The following is a 7438-nucleotide window of genomic DNA, read 5'->3' as shown; positions in this document are numbered from 1 at the left end:
GAAAAGACTGCGTCTTTTTCATATTTATATAATCTATAGAATTCATTTCAATAAATAAATGATAAGCTGAATTATTAATCTCATTAATTCTTCCCAAGCCTAACATAAATCTTCACGACAGTGAGAATTAAGGCTCCAAGCTAAGTGTAGCTCACATCCAGCCTGCATGCATTAGCAAAGATCCTTAGACTTTAACATACTCTCCTCTCCACAATTCTAATTCCAAATGTCACCCAGATGCAGGGACTTTCAGGATGGAATTTATGCTGTTTATGGCCATGCAGTTGGCTAGAGTGGGGAAAAAAATACAGTCCCTAAGTCAAATAAGCATTATTTGGAAAAATTCAGACCTTGATCAGATCTTACCAATCCATGTCCCATCTAGACGGGACCACATTTCTAAGAATTAGTGGGCTGAAAAATCCTTTGGTAGGATTTTTCAAAACTTCGATATGTTCAGACAGATGTACACAAATAGTTACTTTAAATGAAAGTCTTTATATGATTTCATATTTCCCCTCTTTCTTTTTGCGATCCTGATACCTTAATCTCCCCAGTTAAGAGCTTTGGATTTTTCCCCCTTTCCTATGGCACAGTGTATTTGCTGAATATCCTGACTCATGCCCTTTGGTTCTGATTCCTCCACTGCTAATTCTTATCTCTCTATTCTGATCCTACCCTCGAAGTTTGTTGTTATGTCTGAGAAGTCCTTAGATACCATGATTATCCAAAGGGTCAAACTGACTCGCCCCAAAACTGAACATTGCTGACTCATGGGATGCCACAGGGATTGTAATAGCCACAGCTAAAATTGCTGTTCAAACAAAGATGCTTAGATAATAGCAGCTATTTTCAAAACCCTGTTACAAATCAATTAGCTACACTTTATTACAAGATATTCAATATGGTTCTCATACTGAGAATCAGGTGGGATGGTATTTCCTGAACCAATTTACCCAGTACCAACATTTTTCAGGTAAAAGAAGGAAAATATTGAGAGAGTAAAAAGCCAGACAAAAATCTTCAGTCTTAAGGTCATTTTCATTGTCTACTTGTCCCAATGTGTTATGAAATGCTAATCTGAATGTCTAAAAAGTGAGTAATTTCTTAAATTTCCATAATGTGGGGGTACAGGTGGTTTTTTGTTACATCCATATGTTCTTTACCAGTGATTTCTCAGATTTGAGTGCACCTATCACCCAAGCAGTGTATACTGTACCCAACATGTAGTCTTTTATCCCTCATCCCTCTCCCATCCTTTCCTCCCGAGAAAGTCCATTATATCATTCTTTGTCTTTATGTCCTCATAGCTTAGCTCCCACTTATAAGTGAAAACCTACGATATTCGGTTTTGCATTCCTGAGTTACTTCACTTAGAATAATGGCCTCCAGCTCCAACCAAGTTGCTGCAAAAGACATGATTTCATCTTTTTTATGGCTGAGTAGTATTCCATGTTTTAAGTATACCATGTTTTCTTTATTCACTTGTTGGTCGATGGGCACCTAGGTTGATTTCATATCTTGGCAACAGAGAATAATGCTGCTACAAATGCATATGCATATGCCTTTTTCATATAGTGATTTCTTTATCCACTTGTTGGTCAACTGGCACTTAGGTTGATTTCATATCTTGGCATCTGAGAATACTGCTGCTACAAACATGTGCATGCCTATGTCTTTTCCTTTTCTTCCTTTTTTTTTTCTCCTTGAGATGGAGTCTTGCTCTGTAGCCCAGGCTGGAATGAAGTGACACCATCTCGGCTCACTGCAACCTTCGCCTCCCAGGTGTCTGTTCAAGCAATTCTCCTACCTCAGCCTCCCAGGTAGCCGGGATTATAGGCATGAGCCACCATGCCCAGCTAATTTTTGTGATTTTTAGTAGAGACAGGGTTTCACCATGTTGGCCAGTCTGGTCTTGAACTCCTGACCTCGTGATCTGCCAGCCTTGGCCTCCCAAAGTGCTGGGATTACAGGCGTAAGCCACTGTGCCCAGCCACATATGTCTTTTTCATATAATGATTTATTTTTATTTGGGTAGATACCCAGTGGTGAGATTGCTGGATTGAGCGATAGATCTACTTTTAGTTCTTTAAGGCATCTCCATACTATTTTTCATAGTGGTTGTACTAATTTATATTTTCAACAGCAGGATAAAAGTGTTTGAGAAGGGAATAATTTAGATTAAGATCTATATATTTCTATATAGAATAATGGTTAAATATAATATATGCATTGAACTAAATATTTCAATAGGGCTTTCTAGCATATAAAGAAACTTCACGTGTATTACTTCATTTGATTATTATGACAGCCCTATGGAGTATACAGTAATTCGATTCCCATTTTACAGGTGAATAAAGTCAGACTCTAAGAAGTTTTGTGCCTTTGCTAAGTTTATAAAACCAGCTGGTGAAAGAAAGAGCCAAGACTAAAATCTAACTTCTTAACTCACTCTTTCCACAGCCCCCATTGCCAATATATATTCAAGACAAAAGATAAATATAGTCCTCAGTTCCTAAACAAACTCAGCAAAAAAATGGAAGCCAGCAGGTTGCAATTCTGGTGTTTCTTCCTTTATATAAAGCCTGTGGCTTTGCCTTACAGTCTGTTTCTCTTTGGTTCAGTATAAGATAACGATAACGTCTCTTTGAGGAACATCTGGAAGAACCTAATGAATGAGCAATATTCCCAAGGGGACTTGGAATGTAAAATGTGCTGATGGTTGGCTGAGTGACAAGAAATAGTCTCCTGTTGAAGCTGTTAAAACACTCAATTTCCCCAATTTACATTATTTATACAGGCACTGAAGCCCTAATTATTTGAATCATCATCTAAATCAAGAAAGTGACACCTCATTAAGCACAGGGTGGTCTGATGTCTCTTTTAAAAGCAACCTTTAAGGTCATTCTGCTCTATTATTTCCAGTTTATAAGATGAAAGTAGTTTCCACTACCCTTGGCATGCCGCCAAAATTGTTGACGACTTTTATTCTTCCAGCAGCTTCTATTAGAGATTGAGATCGTTTCCATTCAAACATTCTTCCTGCCAAGAACTCTGGGCCAAGATCTCTTATGACTAAACAAAACAGCAAGTATGATTTCCAAGTCCTATCCCATGATGTGTTTCTAATAAGCAATGCAATGCTGCATTTGAGGTTTACCTATTGGAGTATGTAAATAGCCCTTCTTGATAAAATATGACAAAACTCAATAATAAGATCTCACATATTCACAGATATCTGAAACCCCAATGAAAATGTAATATGTAGAATTATAAACGACGGTATTTGTAAATCTGATTCCTTTTAGGTATTTCACACAATTCTGCATTCTTCTGAACCAACATAGCAAATATATGAAGCTCATAACTCCATGGTGAAGTGGAAGGGAATTGTTCAGAGTGATTGAAAGGAAAATGTAGTACTTAATCACAGCTATCATAGGTCATTTGAAGGGAAAATGTGGTATTAAAACATTACTGAAAATGCATTCTTAGGCTTTATTATAAAGTTGAATGTGGCAGTTAGGAAAGGGAGTGGGGAACTGACTCAGGTAAGATACTATTCTGCCCAACTCATCTGCCGTGACAAGAAAATGTACTTCACTTAGTGTAGGAAAAAAATACAAATTCAACATACAAAAACTTTGGTTGATTAATGATTCAGCTATGATGATACCACCTACAGGACAATAACCAGTCTTTCCTATTAGCAGGAATCTTTACTTGGGTGTGGTAAAATAACATTCTTCACTTTGGCTACATGATCTGATCTTAGAGACTATTTTAATTGTGTTATAGTTTGGGAGGTAAAATAAATGAACACAGGAATGAAAATAAGACTTGCCTTTATAGTAAAAATATTATTATGGTTAAAAATTTATTTCTGGGCAAGTCTAGCTTATCACATGGGATTTTTAAAAGGTAATCATTTGACCCGACATTAGTTTCATATGCCAGTAATCCTTTAGTGTATTGATATTAAGCAAGAATGTAGTAATCATGAAGAAAATTGTCAATTCAGGGTAGATATCTGTCTTATCAAAGAAATATGTATATATGTTAATGCTTCAAGATACGTATGTAGAGGAAAAGTATTTGTACCTTTTAACCTTCATTCATTCTTTTATTCTTTGAAATACTTCCTACCATATGCCAAGCATTGTTCTAAGTGCTGGAGATAAAACAGACAAAAGTCTCAACCTGCATAAAATTAGTATTTATTCCAGTGGGAAGAGACAGACAACAAAGTGAAATACTTAGTATGACAAAATTCCAAGATTTCTAATTTTAAAAATCATCACATATTTAGTAAATAAGAATTTAGAAATTCACAGTTCTGAATAGACTGCAAATTTTGTGTCAGGGTAACCCTAGAACCTAATACAGTGCTGGGCTCATATGCATTCAAATATTTCAAAGAAATATTTATTGAATGACTGAATAAACTAATGAACACAGTTTATGGTCTCTATAAACAGTCCTGATAGTGTATCTAAATTCCATGCCATGTTTTCTTTTTGTACTTGCTTACTTTCAAAACAGATTTGAAGTAATTTACAAATAAAAGGTGAAGAATGTGGCCCAAGCAATAAAAGAAGAAATATAGTCCTGGCCTATGGCTTTTCTTTTGTATTTTAATACAGGGCTTGAACATAGTAGGTAATCAATAGCTTAAGTGAAAGTTGATTTGATAACAGTTTATCAAAAGATGTGTATATATTTTCACATGACTTTTTAATAAGTAAGCTATATCCCTTAACCATATCCCTCAGCTGTTGCTGAAGTGGGCAGTTCCAAATGTGATTTTAAAAGAAAAATGAGAAAAGAAAACTGACCCAATAAAGTACTTCTATGGGCACTAGAGTAATAATAGTCCAATGCATATGGCTTTCTTTAAAGTTCCAAGAATAGAACTTAGTATAAAGTAGACTCTGAATAAATGTTGACAAAATACCCTCTGATAAAGTTGAATCTTAGACTATTTCTATAGCATGGTAGTAAGACTGTGTAATTAGCAGAAGAAAGGATGTAATTTTTATTTTGCTCTGTAGAGTTAAAGCATCCCATGGTATGCTTTCCAGCAGAGGAGTTCAGCATCTCAATAGCCCTTGATGAAATAATGACCCTTCTCAGTGGATAGCTTTCAGGAATCCACATGGGTGGGTGAGAGAAGATATCAGTTGCCTAGCCAGTCACATCAGCCAAATCAAGGTTAACAGATCCATGGATGTGCATCATACTTAAAGAGGCAATGTAGTGTCAGGCAAAACTGAATCCCAGTCTCAGTTCTAGTAATTATTTAACCTGGTTAGAAATGATCAAGGCAGCAGTATGTTGTAAATGAAATAAAACTATTTTTAAGTCATCACAGTGCCAGGTACATGAGCTCAATAATATTTGGAATTATTGCTATTGAATGTAGATAACATCTGGGATAACTTGGAGAAGTGGTTTCTGAGCTATCAGCAGGAAGGAAATACAGGTAAATCATATGATGAGGTAAAAAAACAGGCTACATGAGATTTGAAATACCCTCTAGATAGACTAGTTATCTCAAAAGGCAGTAAGGTATTACTTATACAGAGGAGAACAATTGAGAAGTTCTAGTTGGTGAAAAATCATGTTACATAGGATGGCTTATAAGCTAGTCACACTGGTCTGTATAAGCCCAGATCAGCAGGGACTAAGTAAGGCTTGTATGACATTCTGCCCATTCAACCCCGAGTGTCTGAAGAAGTTCAAGAGATTGTTTTCAACCAGCAGCCAATACAACTCGATTTCTTTTTTGAGAAAAGTCTTAATGTTATCATGGTAAGAAAGAACACTTCCCCATGTCTTCTGGATACTGGAAATATGATGGGCAAATATGGGGATTCTTCTCAGCAAGAAGCCCTTCCTTTAATTCATTCCTTCTTCCATTCTTTTCCTTCCCTCCCTTCCTTCCATTTTCCCTTCCTCTACTTCTTTCTATTTTTTCTTTCCTACCTCATTTTATAAGGGTCTAACATGGAGTGATTTCTTCATTGTTATTTGTCACTGGATTCTAGATAAGCCAGGTGCTGGAATGTTGTCCAGGTTTTAGTTAGGTTGGATTAGACCTGATGTATTTTTTATTCTCCCTTTCCACATCTCCTAATGTAAAAGAGTGCAGCATTCAGATGAAAAAATATATGGGTCACCAAGACAAGCTCTCCCATTGGAGAACAGGAAACTTGACCTGTGATGACTGTGAATGAACTCTCTGAGAACCAGATGAAACTCACAGAAATAGAAACCAGATGTAAGCACTCATGAATCCAGGGCACTACTCTGCCTCCAGTTTATTTTTAGCAGAAATGTTATTGACGTATTTTCAGTACATAATTAATTTTCAAGGATTGCCATTAACTTCATAATATGAGATGGGACAAGAAAGTGCTTGCATGTAAAGTTTGAGTGGAAAATAATGACTTTTAAGTAGTTTGCTGTGTGTTTGGTGGGGTAGGGTGTTCTATGGTTTTTAGTTTTCCCAGTTTGACCTAGGAGTAATGACTCTCCCAGCCGAACATAATCCATCTTTAGATAATGGTAGCTGTTTATATATTTAGGATGTGTCAGCCTCCTCAAGGCTGGGAAGTATCAAGGTCTAATATAATATTTGGCTTTCATGTTCTGGGTGTGCAACAAGAAGACCAACAGTCTTGTTAGCTAAAATCAACCCAAGGTATTAGAGTTTGGACATGAACTTGGCCTGCCCATGCCAAAGGGAATACAAGTATCTTCTTTCAGGCTCTGAATGAAATCATTAATTATGTCAGCAGTTCCAGCGATAGACCTGGAGACACTTTGCACTACTTAGCAAACAAGCTACCTTCTCAACTGTTTAGAAGTCTGGGGAAGATCTTAAAAATTTGTACTCACTGTACTTACACAGCCCTTTCCCTGAAAATCCTCAAACTTTCCTTGATCCTGTGTCTCTTTGGTTTTACCACACCAGGGTTGGAATGAGATGAGGGAAATAATGCGGTTATGATGGGCAGACTGTGTATTATAGACCTGAAAGTACACCCTGGTGCACCTCGACAATGAAACTCTTTTTAAGACGTGGGTTTCTTGGAACCATATCAACCACACTGGAGTTCCTGCTCCATTTAAGGCCATCATAGGTCTTTTTAAGAGTAATTTAACTGTTACAGACATGTACATTTTTGCCTATTAAGAACAGCTTTACAAAGAATGTGACCTGTGTTTACAGGACAAAAACCTTTTTTTATCCTTTCCACAAAAAGCGGATTCCTTTTTTTAACCATTAAAAGTACTTTGGCAATTCTCTGTGTAATTAACAGCTTAGCAGAATGGAAAGTAAAAGAGCAAAGTGCAACAGGAGTGTGCTAAGGTCAGTTCAAATTTTTTAAAGCATAAGTACTCCCACAGAATAACTGATCTCAATATATCATGA

This window comes from Saimiri boliviensis, chromosome 7 (assembly GCF_048565385.1).
Source record: "Saimiri boliviensis isolate mSaiBol1 chromosome 7, mSaiBol1.pri, whole genome shotgun sequence".
Lineage (NCBI taxonomy): Eukaryota > Metazoa > Chordata > Mammalia > Primates > Cebidae > Saimiri > Saimiri boliviensis.
Note: the sequence above shows the minus strand (reverse complement) of the source record.